Genomic DNA, 16,121 nt, shown 5'->3' on the forward strand with positions numbered 1-16,121 from the left:
TCATCATATGTGTCCTTGATTTCAACATGACCTAGTTCCTCAACACGACACTTAGTGAAGAATCTGACATCCTCAACTAATAAAACTCTATCCAGAATGAGTGAAAATGTAGTTTTATCATCTGGTTCAGATGCTACTTTGGGAGTTAGAGAGTATTTCAGTGAGGACTTTTCAATATTTTCAACAACAATGAGCTTTTGGATCTTAGGTGCCATTACAAATTTTGGATAAATACTAACAAAAGATTCTTAGGGTTTGAAGACTTTTAAACGGTAGACACTTTCCACTTAACAAATATAAAATAGATAATCACACTGATATTTCCTGGTAGCTAACTCTTAGAAATGCTTGAGATCAATGTGTAAATACCTTGAATTTCACTTCGTAGGAGGTTTTATTGCCTTTGAATTGCTTTGCTCTACTCTCTTGAAAACTTGGTAAGTGTAAAATGACCGCGCAAAAGCTTTAAGTACACAATATACCTTATCGGGCTCCGTGTAGTTAGGTCAAAAAGATTAAATGCACTCGATACCACTTCCTTTTTATGCTTTTACCGAGTAGCCAAACTTCCTGTATTTACTGACTTGATAGGCTTCCTTAAGACTAGATAAAATTTCAAATTTCCTAATGCATCTTTAGTTATGTAGATTTTGAATTAAGTACATGATAAAATAGGAATTGTTAAGATTTAACCTTTGAAAGAATGCAGTCCCTTCATACCTTTACCAATTAATTTGGAATAGGTGCACCTAACTTGGTAGATAAGGTGCTTTCTTCATTTGACATAATTTCCTTCTTTCTCCAAATCATCTGTAATTTGCCTTTTATTTCCTCAGTGTCTCCTCTAGGTTGATCTCTGCAATCTCTATCCAAGTGTCCAACTTTGTGACAATGAAAACATGCCATACCAAGATTTCTCCATGATCTTTGGTTGTTCATTCCAAACCTTATAAAGCAGTTGGCACTTATGTGTCCATATCTTCCACAGCATTCACACCATATCCTTGTATTGTAATCCCATGGTACTACAGAATACTATCGGTTAGGATCTATGTGTGTTCGGTCGCCTCTAGTATTTGCTCAGTGTGCAGACTAGATATAGTTATTCTGCATAAACCAACACTTCTTGGTACTATGTCCATATCTATTGCAATTTTTACAAAACCCCTTGAATTTTACATTTTGATAATTTCTAGCAGACTTTGTCCTACATTGGTTAGATGTATGACCATATTTATTGCAATTGTGACAATAACAATTAGACCTTGTGACATTCAGTTGCTTACCTTTTCTGATTTGGCACATATTAGCAGTATGCCCTTGTTTTCCATAGTAGTTGCAAATAGGATTCTTTCCTTTGATGTTCTTCTTGTTTCTAGCTTGCTTTGATGATTCTCCTTTCTTGGTAGTGTGGATTCCCATCTCAGTAGAGTCTTTTCCTTTGTAACTGAGTCCTGCAACTTTGTTGGGTCTTTTTGTATTCAGTTGCTCATCCAACATCTTTAATGCTTCATAGCTCTTTTTTAGTGTTTCTTTGGATTTCTTCTCTATTTCAAGTTCATTGGTCTAATGAATACTAAGAGGGGGGGTGAATTAGTATGCCAAAAATCTTTGCACTTAAACACTTTGCAAGACTAATAGTACATTGGTAAAATAGTTTAGCAGACAAACCAGTTAACACACATGCAAACCAAATAGCTAATAATGCATTCACCCACAAAAGTACAAACACCATAACACAAGATATTTTGATGTGGAAAACCAAATGGGAAAAACCATGGTGAGAAGGAACTCACAAGTAACTATCTGCAGAATAGGAACCAGATTGGTTAAGGTCAGACTAGTTAAGGTCTTACAATGTTCTTTACCAGAACAGATCCTGTTAGGAATCTCAATCTTTGTTAGGAGATAAGTCTAATCAAAGACTACCTTGATAGAGGATTTTAGATCCATAGATGTGAACCACCTTGTTAGAGGATTTACAAAAGGCTTTTGGGCCTACCCGATTAAGGGCTACAGACTTGTCGAAGATGTGAGTAATCAACAAGTAATTGATCTAGCTAATAGCACAGACTACTTGGTTAGATCCTTGATAGCTCGTTCCTAATGCATTCTAGCATTACTTTAGTCTTCACCACATTCATACTCTCTCTAAATCCTCAACCACCTTAAACCCTACCCACAATATCCACTGTTGCAACAACAACATTATCAACAACCTAAAACCCTAAACATGATGTCCTTATAAATGATTCTAATTTCATGTCAGTCCAATAGGATTACAATCCAATTCCCTGGGTTCAATGAACCTAGACATACTTGGTAACACAACACAAAAAGCATCATTAAAGTGTCATCACCGTCAAACAATTGGTGGATGGTAACTCATCACAAAATGTTGGTTGGTAACTCATCACATAGTATTATCGGTTCATACAAAATATCGGTTCAAGCAAAATGTCGGTTGCCGGTTTGACAAAATTGAAGACTGGGAAATATGTGTTCTGGTTCTTTGGTCCTTTATACCACTTGAGATCCTCAAAATGCTTAGGGTCTACATACTGCTTTAGATTGGTAAGCACTTTCTGCAAAACACCAATAGTCTAAGGACTATAATGCATCATACCGATTGGAACAATTGTCAATTGAGCATAACTCATACATACAAAAATGATCTGAATGCAAGTGTGTGTCCATCAATGACAATCATAATATAATCATAAAAAATGCCAACAATCTCCCCCTTTGGCATTGATGGCAACACTTAGGAAAATAAAATTTTGACATCTAAGTGTTTTACAACAAAATCATGCCATTAGCAAAATTGCTCCCCCTAAGCATATACACTATCCTTTTAACAATACAATGTATAACTATTTTGCACATAGAGATATCAAAGCATACATCAAAATTTTAAATACCAGATACTTCTCCCTCTTAGAATACTTCTCCCCCTTTGCCAACAATGACAAAGTATAGCTGAACAACCCTTGTTTCCATTTGGTATTAAAATAATAAAAGTTTATGACAATTAGGAATAAAACTTGTCAAAAATAGATTTAAAGTCCTAGAAGAATTGTTTCATAGATAAAGACTGGGACTCAAGTTGGGAGGTGGCTACTTCTTTCTCTATCTGCATTAGGGAGACCTGTTCTTCCATGGCATCAATTATGCTCATCTCATGTGTTACTGTTAAGGCATCCAGATTTAGATAGCACTTCTAAAGAATTTGCAGACATGGGAGGAGAACCAGTTGTAACTCCTACAAATCTCAAGACCAGGTGTTGATCTCATGCTCCATTTTTGCTGTCTAGATGTGGAACCGGTGAACAGTTTGCCCATAGGCTGTAAAGGAGTCATAAGGTGGCTTGAACATGCTCATGTAGGACTGCAAGTCAGATTGAAGCTTTTGCTTCTATGCAAGCACATCATCACAGAATAGATGGGGTTGGCAAATCTTGTTGAGTAGAAGAATCCCCTCATCCAGAACATCCCTTATATCCTTTTGCGCTTTTTGGAGTTCAGTTTGGAGCCCATTTAACTTCCTCACTAGAGCAATATTTAGAGCCTTTTGATGCTCTTTCTTAGCATTTGCCTCTGCTACCTCTTTTAAGCTCTACACTTGATCATCTACTACTATGCACAGGAGCTTTAGCTGTGCCAATGATTAGTCGATACTGGGGAGGTTTGTACCAGGTAACAAACCAGTAAGAGTGTCCACTGCAGCTTGGATCACATCTTCCTCCTTCTTTCTCCTTAACACCTCAAGGCATTCTTGAGAAACCTTGATGCTTTGTAGTAGCTCCATTTCGCTTGCAGACTGGAGGTCAATAGGACTGGTAAGGTCAGCCAGTCTAGCTTGACTACTAGTTTCCTTAGGTGTCTCCATCTATGTGTTTTTTTCCGCTTCTCCCACCTTGTCTTCCTTTGTTTTCTTCTTTTCCGCTTCTCTTCTCTTTTCTTCTTCCTTCTCTTCCTCTACCTTCTTCCTTTTCTCTATTTCCTTCCACTTCTCCTCATCCTTATCTTCCTCTTCCTTCTTCTTTACTGCCTCCTTTTGCTTCTCTTCTTCCTTTCTCTTTTTCTCATCCTCTTCTTCTTTCTTCTTCCTTGCATCTTCTTATTTCTTGTTCTCTTCTTCCTCTTCATCTTTCTTCTCCTCCACTTGCTTCTTTGCTTCCTTCTTTTTGTCCTCTATTTCCTTTAGCTTTACTTCCTTTTCTACCTGCTTCTCCTATCTTGTAACTTCCTTTGGTGTAACCTGAGCAGCTTCTTCTCCATCCAGAGCATCAACATCAATAGTGTCGATAGGTTCAGCAACCGGATTTCCTTCATCATCAAACACTTCATCCGGTTTAGTTATTGCTAGTTCTTGATCAACCTTCCTATTGGCTTCAGCCACTTTATGCATCTTTAGGGCTTGTAGAGCAAGGGTGTGTGTATTCTTGAGCACTTCTTTACCCTTCCCTTCCAGTAACAGGAGTCTTCTTCTTCTCATGAAGAAGAGGCCTTTGTATTTGTTCATTACTTCGAACAGTTCCGAATTTGATACATCAGGAAAATGTTCAGCAAAAACTTTTTCTCTCATTTCTTGTTCCTGCTCTATGGCAATGCGCCATTTATTGTTTAAGGATTTGTAGAAAGAATTCAGTGTCTCAGATCTAATTTTTGAAGGTGATCGGTCATTAACACATAAATACTGAATTATTTATTTTTCAACCACTTCCTTTTCATCATCATTAAAGTCATCAAAACAATCAATCAAATCATTCAACACTTTTCTCCTAATGTTTTTGATATTTCTTTGAAAATGTGTCAGAGGTTTGTAGGAGGAGATGTCAATATTTACCGGTGCCAATGATGTCGGTTCATTCCTTGTCTTTTTCTTTGCTTGACATGTCTTCTTTGGTTTTTCCTCAGACACAGTTTCTTCTGAGTCTGGAGAGGTATTCCTTGTCTTCCTCTTTCTCTCTAACACTTTAGCAAGTGCCGCTTCAGGTTTCCTTTTAGCCGGTGACCACTTGGTCACTACAGGACTGGCTGTAGTAGCCGATACCAATGCTGAAGGCACTATTTTTGCCTTCTTCATTGAAGGTTCTTTTCCTTTCTCTGCTGAGGGTTCCTCAACCGGTGTTATCCTTTCAAGGTAAGTGTCGGTTCTTTTAGCCTTTGGATCAAGCGGTGAGGCAATAAGGGTAGAGGCATATCCTTCCAGCATATCATTCATTACCTCATAGCCCATAGGTTCCACTTCCTCCTATCTAGGCTCAACAACCTCCATTATGCATTGATCCACTTTGATGGTGAAACATATATCATCTTCATATTTCTTGACAATATCACTTGATATTCTCACCCTCTGACTCATTTTTTGTCTGAACTCATCAAAGTACTTGTTCAGAACTTCAGGGTAATCGATTCCAACTACTTGAATGCTTTCCTTGATTTTCTTGGTTACCAGTTGGTCAGCAGACCACTGGACATCATCTACTCCTTGAAAATAGCCTTGGAAGTAAAAGAATAGCCCAACCAGTAGTTGTCCAAACTTGAATCTCAATGCATAATCCTGTTTAATTGATTTCAGATTCAATAGGAGTTGCCTTTGCATACCGATGCATAGGTCAAATGATGCATCCTCCTTGATCATCTGGTAAGCGGCATTTACCACTGCAACAAATATAGAGTTAATTCTACTGGCTGAGAATGCCCGGTATCCAATCACCATTCATGCATATTTCACTAGATCGTCCTTGATAGAATTGACGATCATACCTCATGAGTCGCTCACTAAACCAGTGAGCTTGGACATTTCAGTTTTACTTACCATCCTTAGGGCTGGCACTTCCCCTGTATTGCACAAACCGATGATGACATGAATTGCTTATGGTGTTATATCATGCATTCTCTCTAGGTACATCTTGTCACCATGATCTCTGCTCTAAATGGTCCTAATGTGATCATCTGTGAAATCCTCCAGAAAATAAACAGCATTGTGGAGCTTCTTCTTCTCCAAGATACTATACTCCAGCTTGATCTTTTTATCTTATCCATAGAACAAACCTAGCTGCACGTGAATTGCTAGAGACCCTATGTCTTCTATTTTATAATCTATGTAATCTAAGATTCCCTCTTCTACTATCACACTAGCTGGAACTTGTTATAGGGCATTATATCTAGACTTGCATTGAATAAAGCTTGTTTAATCTACAGATGTACTAGAGCTAGTATGGGATGCAGAAGCCATGATAGAAATTGAAAACTCAAAAAATACCTTTCGAAAAATGTGACTTTAGGGCTTTCAAATTCTTCTCCACCTCGCACTCCATTGGCTGTAGAATCATCACTTTGCATTCTTCACTTAGCCATTTCCAATTTGAATTTGAATCTCCTTCAAGGTTTCTTAAATTCTCAGAATCATAGCACAAATTACTTTGTCATCGCTTTGCTCTCGAAAACCTCCTTTGCTTCGAAAACTCATAGTGAGAAATGATTTGAAAAATCCTTTTAAACATATTCCTCACCTGCCGCAATTAATGCTCCACCATTAGGGCATAAACCCCAATTTTCCTTTTATAGTTTCCGGTCTTCCACCTATTGATAGGTATCGTATACTGGTTAACGTCTTTTACCAGTGTAAATCGGGGGTTCGAAACATTTCGCCATTTTCTCCCCCTAAGCTTTTCTGAAGCTTAGTTTTCCGGTTCCGTGATTTCCACACTAGGTGCAGAAACTGGTTCCTCTTGTAACATCACTAGTTTCTTCTTCTAGGTTTTGTTCATGTCTGCTTGAATAGTGTCAACATTAATGTTTCCTTTTGGAGTGACTGGTATATCATCAAATATGTTCTTTCTTGATCTACAAAATTTGGCAATGTGACCCAGTTCGTTGCAGTGATAATAGACCAATCTAGGTGCTCTCCAAGGTGCATTATTCATGTTGTCATTCTTCCTTTTGCATGTTGCAGTAGTGTGACCATGACCATGACAAACCATACAATTTTCTCTCCATCTGGTTGCCTCTTGATAACCACCGCTTCTTGGCTGATGATTGAAGGCACTAGACCGATTGAGATTTCGATTCATAAAAGGTTTAGGACCAACTCCTTGGGTCCTATGAGGATATCTACCAATGTTGTTCATAATTGACCTGCATTTAGATGCTCTATGCCCATACTTGTTGCATGCATAATAGTTACCATTGAATCTATAGGATCTAGGCTTATCATTTAGGAAATAAGGAAAATTGTTGTAAGCCTTACTCCTACACACATTTATAGTATGTCCTTCTTTAAGGTAGTTAAAGAAAATAGGTTTAAACTTTTGCTTACCTTTATCCTTTGATGTTGGTTGTTTCTTTGATGTTCCAGCATTTGTACCAGAGGTCTCACCTTCCTCATGACTGGAATAACCAAGTCCATTGGTATTCTTGACCGTTTTGGTAGATTCAAGATTTTTCTCTAGGTTGACAGTACTCTTGTTGAACTTAGCAAGTATTTCCTTTGACTCAGAGAGTTCTTTGGAAATAGCAGCATTTGTTTCCATCAAGTTTTCATTCTCAGAGATGGCAATGTTTAGTTCTACTTGCATGTCTTCCTTTTCCACTTTGCTCGGATGGAGTTGAGCAGTTAGGGCACTGATCTCTTGCTTCAGCTTGGAGATTTCATGATCCTTGTCTTTGACCAGATCTCCAGCTTTCCTCTGGTTCTCAAGCTCTTGGCACATTCAAATAGTCAGTCCTTCCAGTTCTTTTCTTAGATTGGAATTGGATTCATTTAGCTTTTCTACTTCTTGAATCAGGGCTTCCATGTTCGCTTCATCAAAGGAACTATTTTCAGATAGCTCCATCAACTTTTCTGCATGTTCTCTCCTTTTTGCTTGAGATGCTTTGTATTTGACCATAAGATCATTATAGGCTTGCTCAAACTGAGTGAGCCGATGAGTAAGTTCCCTCAATGTGTATTTCCTCATATCTCTTTCCAAGTGGTTAAACTTATAGAAAGGTTGGATCTGATACCAATTGATGAATACTAAGAGGGGGGGTGAATTAGTATGCCAAAAATCTGTGCACTTAAACACTTTGCAAGACTAATAGTAAACCAATAAAATAGTTTAGCAGACAAACCAGTTAACACACATGCAAACCAAATAGCTAATAATGCATTCACCCACAAAAGTACAAACACCATAACACAAGAGATTTTGATGTGGAAACCCAAATGGGAAAAACCACGGTGAGATGGAACTCACAAGTAACTATCTGTAGAATAGGAACTAGACCGGTTAAGGTTAGACCGGCTAAGGTCTTACAATATTCTTTACTAGAACAGATCCTATTAGGAATATCAATCTCTATTAGGAGATAAGTTCGATCAAAGACTACCTTGCTAGAGGATTTTAGATCCATAGATGTGAACCACCTTGTTAGAGGATTTACAAAAGGCTTTTGGGTGTACCTGGTTAAGGGCTACAAACTTGTTGAAGATGTGAGTAATCAACAAGTAATTGATCTAGCTAATAGCACAGACTGCTTGGTTATATCCTTCATAGATCGTTCCTAATGCATTCCAGCATTACTTCAGTCTTCTAGACATTCATACTCTCTCTAACTCCTCAACCACCTTAAACCCTACCCACAATATCCACTGTCACAACAACAACATTATCAACAACCTAAAACCCTAAACATGATGTCCTTATAAAGCATTCTGATTTCATGTCAGTCCAATAGGATTACAATCCAATTCCCTAGGTTCAATGAACCTGGACATACTTGGTAACACGACACAAAAAGCACCATTAAAGTGTCGGCACCGTCAAACAATCGATGGATGGTAACTCATCACAAACTGTTGGTTGGTAACTCATCAAAGAGTATTACCGATTCATACAAAATACCGGTTCAAGGAAAATGTCGATTGCCGATTTGACAAAATTGAAGACTGGGAAATATGTGTTCTGCCACTTTGGTCCTTCGTACTGCTTGAGATCCTCTAACCACTTGGAGTCTACATACTGCTTCAGATCGGTAAACACTTTCTACAAAACACCAATAGTCTAAGGACTATAATGCATCGTACCGACTGGAACAATTGTCGGTTGAGCATAACTCATACATACAAAAATGATCTGAATGCAAGTGTGTGTCCATCAATGACAATCACAACATAATCATCAAAAATGCCAACACGGTCAACCTTGATACTTCAAGTTTCAATGTTTGATTCTCATCATCTTTTAGATTTGCTTCATGATGTGCATAACCCAATTGATCTGATAGATTACTTTGAATTCCAATCATCCTAATGATTTCATCATTCTTTTCAAATACTAATGCTTCAAGCTATTGTTTTTCTCTTTCTAGATCTCTTACCTTATCCTCGGCTGTCCTCAATGCATCAAGATTTTCATTCATCTTTGTGTTGAAATGTTCATGTCCTCTTTTCATTGCTTTTAGGTAATCAGTTAGTGCTTTGTTCTTTTCTTTCAGTTTTTCAATCATCTCTTTAGTCTCTTCAGATATATTGTTCTCAGATGATGTTTCAATTTGTTCCACTAACTCTTAAGAGTCCTGCAAATCATCAGATAATCTTCTTCTAACTTTCAATGATTTTTGCATTTGTCTTTGCATGTCTACAATCACTTGATTAGCATGATCCAACTCTTCTTCCAGATACACAATTCTCCAAGATTGTTTATAGCCTTCCATTGATAAGATCTTTTTCTTTAGGCTGTCAAACCCTTTTCCAAGATTCAAGCTCTGATACCACTTGTTAGGCCCAATATGGAAAGCTAATGTACTGAGAGGGGAGGGGCGAATCGGTACTTCAAATCTTTTCTTCAACAATAACTTTACTGTTATGCATAAACCAAAAACGGTTGTAACATAACATAAAGCTAAAACAAATAAATAACAATCATACATGATTCACTCCATAACACATATATTTTGGTTATGCAGAAACTCTTGGTTAGAGAGAAAAACTATGGTGGGGATGGCACCCACAACTTCACTACTACAATAATAAAGGTTGCCTAGTTAGAGCTACATGTTTACCTATTTCTGATAGCTTACCCTGTTAGGAGTATCAAGATCGTTAGATCTACCTTGCTAAAGGATTTTACAACACTTAATCTAAATGCTACACCTGGTTAAAGGCTTTACATTTTATAGACTTTGTTAGAGTCTTTTACCCTGTTAAAGGTTTCTCTTACAACTCAAAGTATTACAATAAAATCTTTACAAATATCTGCAACTTCACATCTGAAATGTTATAGCAGATTCTATGTGCTCAAAATGAGATTACCTTGCTTATAGCATACCTCAGTAATCCATAGATTAACTTGGTAAACCCTTATGTTTACTCTGTTCCTTGAATGTTCTCTTAAATCCTTCTTGGTGACCTCTATGTCTTTGATAGTCACAATACTCAGTGCTTCCTAATCTATTACACATGTTTTGCTTCACACACCTCTATTATTTTACTCCTTAAATCATGTTGTATAAATAGATCTCTTATGTCGGTGATCTGTTCATTGCTTCTATATTACAAAAATGATTCATTGAATGAATAACCATAAAAAATATTTCATTGGATAGATGATCTCAAAATCATACAAAATCTTTAAGTGCAATTTCCAATGTGATAATAGTTCTTTGTTCCTTGATCTTGTAACACGTTTCCACACGTGTCTAGGTTCAATGAATCTAGTAACACGTTTCACTCAGTGTGTGTTAACTTGGTGTATCATCATTACTGCTTGGTAGACATAGAGTGTTACTCGGTAGATAGCTCGATGTATACTAGGCTCTGTGACTACTTTCTTCTATAACCGACTGCTTTATGCTTACCGACTGAATATTTCGGTAGTAGTAACTGACTAGAGTATATAGAATGACTTTGGATATAAAACTAATGGAAACTTAGTAAGTAGTAACAAGTTCAAGGAGAATGATCACCGGAGAAACAAATGCACTATCTCACTAGTATGATCTAGCAGACTGAGGCAACTCTAACTGACAACAACAAGTTTACGTGCAGAGTCTGAATCTAGTTGTGGTGGACATCTTTCAGATTGTAACCAACTGGTTACAAAATTTGAGGTAGCATTTTTTTACTCTTTTTATTATTTATGACATACTTTGTCAATGATGTCAAAGGGGGAGTAGTGGAGAGAAAAATGCATTTACAGAGGAGATCACTTTCTTAGGGGGAGCACATCTTTTTGGATTTTAGTTTTGGGAGAACAACTTTGTTTTTTCTCATGTGTTGCCATCAATGCCAAAGCGGGAGATTGCTAGCATTCTACACTCTTATTAGAATAGTTGATGTTTTCATTGATGACAACCAACTGGTAACCCATCAGCAATTGGTTTCTACATGCTCAACATCACAAGATTCATACACCGATAGATACTGGCACCGACAGGCACTTACACCGACATTCAAATTACATCGACAACAAAGCATACCAGCACTCTAGCCGACATGGGATGAACTTTTATTTATTGTAATATAATTATCTTTTGTAAGATGATATGGTGTTAGGTCTCGGAGACAACTGAGAGGGGGGGGGCTGAATCAGTTGTCAAATAAATTCAAAGCAAAAACAACTTAAACAACTTAATGCTTAATACCGATAAACTAGTTCAGTATGCTAGTAGACAATTTTAACAATTAATTGTTATACCGGTAAAGATTGATGCATGAAACATAAACACAAAGTCATCCAAAACACATGACACCAATATTTGTACGTGGAAACCCTGTAAGGGGAAAAACCACGGTGGGAAAACTTACCCACAATCAAATGATACTACTGCAGATAGTAAGTGTACATAAATTGGGTCTGCACATGCAGAAAGGCCAACAGCCTAGAGCTCACTGCTCAATCACAAAATGGGAGTCACACTGACTACAGTTGGATGGTTAAATTCAATAAGAATGTACTGCACAAAATAGAATCTTCATATGCTAGATTTAGTACCGGTGTAATGTTGATATGCTTTCACAAAAACCTAGCTTCACCTTCAAATGATGTCTGTGTGTATTGCACTGCCTAATCTCGCATATACCTTGAAACAATTCTTTTTTGCATTCCACACTTGATCTTACAAATAAGATCTTACCTTTATACCATAACCGAAGACCAATTTTAGTATGTCGGCTCTACAAGATATTACAATAAAAAATATATATATATATAATATCCGATACAATAACCGATTGAACATGTCAGCTTTATGCATTTACAACAATAATTAATCATTTCCATAGCGTGCCATGCTGATCTGGAAAAGGTAAACCTGTCGGTGTAACCCTAGGTAACCCTGGACCTATTTGCCGATAAAAGCAAATATGCAAATATGAAGATACCAATGATTAACTCATTAAGATAAGATGTCCACATGATGTCTTCGATATTACCAAGTGTCTTGCATATCATTTCAAGTGCTGGTGATCATTATATCCTACCAGTGAACCATATACCAGTAACTGTGCAATAGTTACTTGCTTGCCGGTGAATGTTGCTGGATCTCCAAAGTGCTAGTGTTTTAGTAGGTGTTGACATCAATGACAAAACCATACCAAAATACCAACAATCTCCCCCTTTGGCATTAATGGCAACACAAGATGGAAAAACCATCAAAGTGCCAAAACAGAAATGCCAAAAACCAATAATCTCCGAAAAGATCATAACCAAAATACAGAGAGTAATAGTCTCTCCCAAACAACAATCTCTCCCCATGGGAGCAACATGTATTATCCAAAGTTTCTATACCAATCTCTCCAAAAGATAATGTGTTTTTCCATATATATTTCTCCCCCTTTGACATCAAATGCCAAAGTTATAATAAAACCAAGTTCATATACAAAATACCAATCAATTCAGTATACCAACTACTCCCCCTAAGAAGTAGCTTCCTTATCAAAGACCAAAGTAAAAGATTTGTCTTTTAATTTTGTTGGTTGATGACAATCATCAACTATCTAAGTCTCTACCGGTGGTGGTATGACTCCAAGCTGATCTCTCAGATATTCAAAAGTCTCCTTAGGCAAAGGTTTTGTGAAAATATCTACAAGTTGTTCTTTAGTATTCACATAAACTAGTTTTATCTCCTTTTCTTCAACTTTTTCCCTTAGAAAATTCAATTTGATAGAAACATGTTTTGTTTTAGAATGTAGTACTGGATTCTTAGATATATCAATTACTGTAGTGTTATCACAATATATGGTAATAGGTTCCTTGCATTTTACCTTTATGTCTTTCAACATTTGCTTAAGCCATAGTACCTGTGTATAGTTACTTGCTTCTACAACTTATGCTGATTCTGTTGTTGATAAAGATGTACAACTCTGTTTCTTACTCAACCAAGAAACTAGTCTGTTTCCAAGAGAGAATACTCCATCGGTGGTCCTTTTTCTATCATCTACATCTCCTGCCCAATTTGCATCTGTGTATGAACATAATTCAAAATTTTCATCTCTAGAATACCATAATCTAGGATTTATAGTGCCTTGTAAGTACCAGAAAATCCTTTTTACAACTGATTCATGATTTTCTCTAGGATTACTTTGAAATCTAGAAACAATACATACTGCATTCATAATATCAAGTCTAGTTTGTGTCAAATACAGTAAACCTCCTATCATAGATTTGTATCTAGTTGGGTTAACAAGTGTAGATTCATCCCTTTGAGATAATTTGTCATTTGTAGTCATAGGTGTGCTTACCAGTTTAGAGTTCTCCATCCCAAATTTCTTTAGTAACTCTTTCAAGTATTTGGATTGACTCAAGAATATACCTTTATCAATCTATGAAATTTGCAATCCTAAAAAGAATTTTATTTCTCCAATCATAGACATTTCAAATTCTTGCTGCATTTTAGAAGAAAATTCCTTACATAAACCATCTTCTCCTCCAAAGATTATATCATCAACAAATACTTCTATAATCAAGATGTCATCATTAGTTATTTTGTAATATAAATTGTTGTCTGCATTTCCTTTAGTAAAACCAATCTTTGAAAGATACTTATCCAATCTTGCATACCAAGCTCTTGGAGCTTGTTTTAATCCATACAGAGCTTTCCTTAACCTACAAACCATATGATTTTTGTCTGTCAAATAAAATCCATCAGGATGTTCAATGTATACTTCTTCTTCAAGATCTCCATTCAAAAATACACATTTAATATCCATTTGATAAACTTTGTAGTTCTTGTGTACTGCAAAAGCCAAGAATAATTTGACTGTCTCAATTCTAGCTACCAGTGCAAAGGTTTCATTGTAATCAACTCCTTCTTTCTGAGAATATCCCTTACACACTAGTCTTGCTTTATTTCTGACAACCTTACCATCTTCATTAAGTTTGTTTCTGAATACCCATTTGGTTCCAATTACATTTTTATCTTTAGGCCAAGGAACTAATGTCCAAGTGTTATTTTTCTCAATTTGTTCTGATTCTTCTTCCATAGCTTTAATCCAAAATTTATCTTCACATGCCTCATTAACAGATGATGGTTCAATTTGATAAATAAGACATACCTCTTCATTTGTCAATTTTCCTCTTGTCATAACTCCTTTAAATTTATTTCCAATTATCTGATTTTCAGAATGATTCAATCTTACATACCAAGGTGTCTTTGTTTGCTATCGTTTTTCAATAATTGTGGAATCCTCAGATGGTACCGGGGTAACTGGATCTTCATTTTGTACTATGGGATTTAGTGTAGGTTCATTTGTCACAATTTTAGTTGTCGGTTCGGAGTCTATATACCTTGAAGTTCCTCTGAATTGTTCATCAATTTTTACATTTGTACTCTCAACAATTTTTTGCAATCTCTTGTTAAAACATCTATATGCCTTGCTCTTAGATGAATAACCAAGAAATATTCCTTCATCACTTCTATGATCAGATTTTCCAATATACTCATCTCTTCTAATATAACATTTACTTCCAAAAATGCTGAAATATTTAAGAGTAGGAGTATTACCAAACCATAGTTCATGAGGGGTCTTACCAGTTTCACCTTTGATGTGAACTTTGTTGAATGTATAGACTGCTATGCTGACTATTTCTCTCCAATACACATGTGGTAAATTTGCTTTTAATAACATACTTCTTGGTGCATCCAAGATAGTTTTGTTTTTCCTTTCAACAACTCCATTCTACTGTGGTGTTTGAGGTGTTGATAGCTATCTTTTGATTCCATTCACTTCACAAAATGTATTAAAGTCCTTAGATGTGAATTCTCCTCCTTGATATGATCTTAAGCATTTGATTTTCTTACTGGTTTCATTTTCAACCATTGCTTTGAATAGTTTGAACTTTCCAAGTGCTTCTGATTTTTCTCTGAGAAAAGTAACCCAACACATTCTAGAATAGTCATCAATGATTAGCATGAAATATCTATCACCTTGTAAGCTTTTAGTTCTAGTTGGACCACATAAATCAGTGTGAATCAAATCAAGAGCATTATTGGATATTTTTGGAATACTTTTGAAACTAGCTCTAACTTGTTTTCCAAATTGACATTCCTTACATATTGTATTCTAAGGTTTGAAAATTTTAGGTAGATCTCTAATTCCCTTAGTAGTACTGATCTTTACCATGCAATCAAAGTTTACATGACAGAGTCTCTTATGCCATAACCAAGTTTCATCTATATGTGCAATCAAGCATGTCTTTTCACTGTTATTCAAATGAAAGATATTATCTCTAGTCTGATTACCAGTTGCAATTTCCAAACCAGTTCTATTCATGATTTTACATTTTCCATTTTTAAATTGTAACTGAAATCCTTTCTCAACTAATTGATCAACACTTAAAAGATCATGCTTTAATCCTTCAACATAGTAAACATTGTCAGTGTTATGCTTACCATCAAGAGATATTGTACCCTTACCTTTGATTGAACAAGCTTTGTCATCTCCAAATCTTACTAAACCTCCATTGTATTCTTGAAAGTTCAAGAACTTACCTTTGTCTCCTGTCATATGATGTGAGCATCCTGAGTCAATGATCCATTCATCCTTTACTTCAACTTTAGCTGCTAGGGCTTGTTCTACCGGTTGAACAATAGGTGCCAGTTGATCTTCTGTTATAGCAACAAAAACCCAT

The sequence above is a fragment of the Cryptomeria japonica genome, chromosome 11, assembly GCF_030272615.1.
Source record: "Cryptomeria japonica chromosome 11, Sugi_1.0, whole genome shotgun sequence".
Lineage (NCBI taxonomy): Eukaryota > Viridiplantae > Streptophyta > Pinopsida > Cupressales > Cupressaceae > Cryptomeria > Cryptomeria japonica.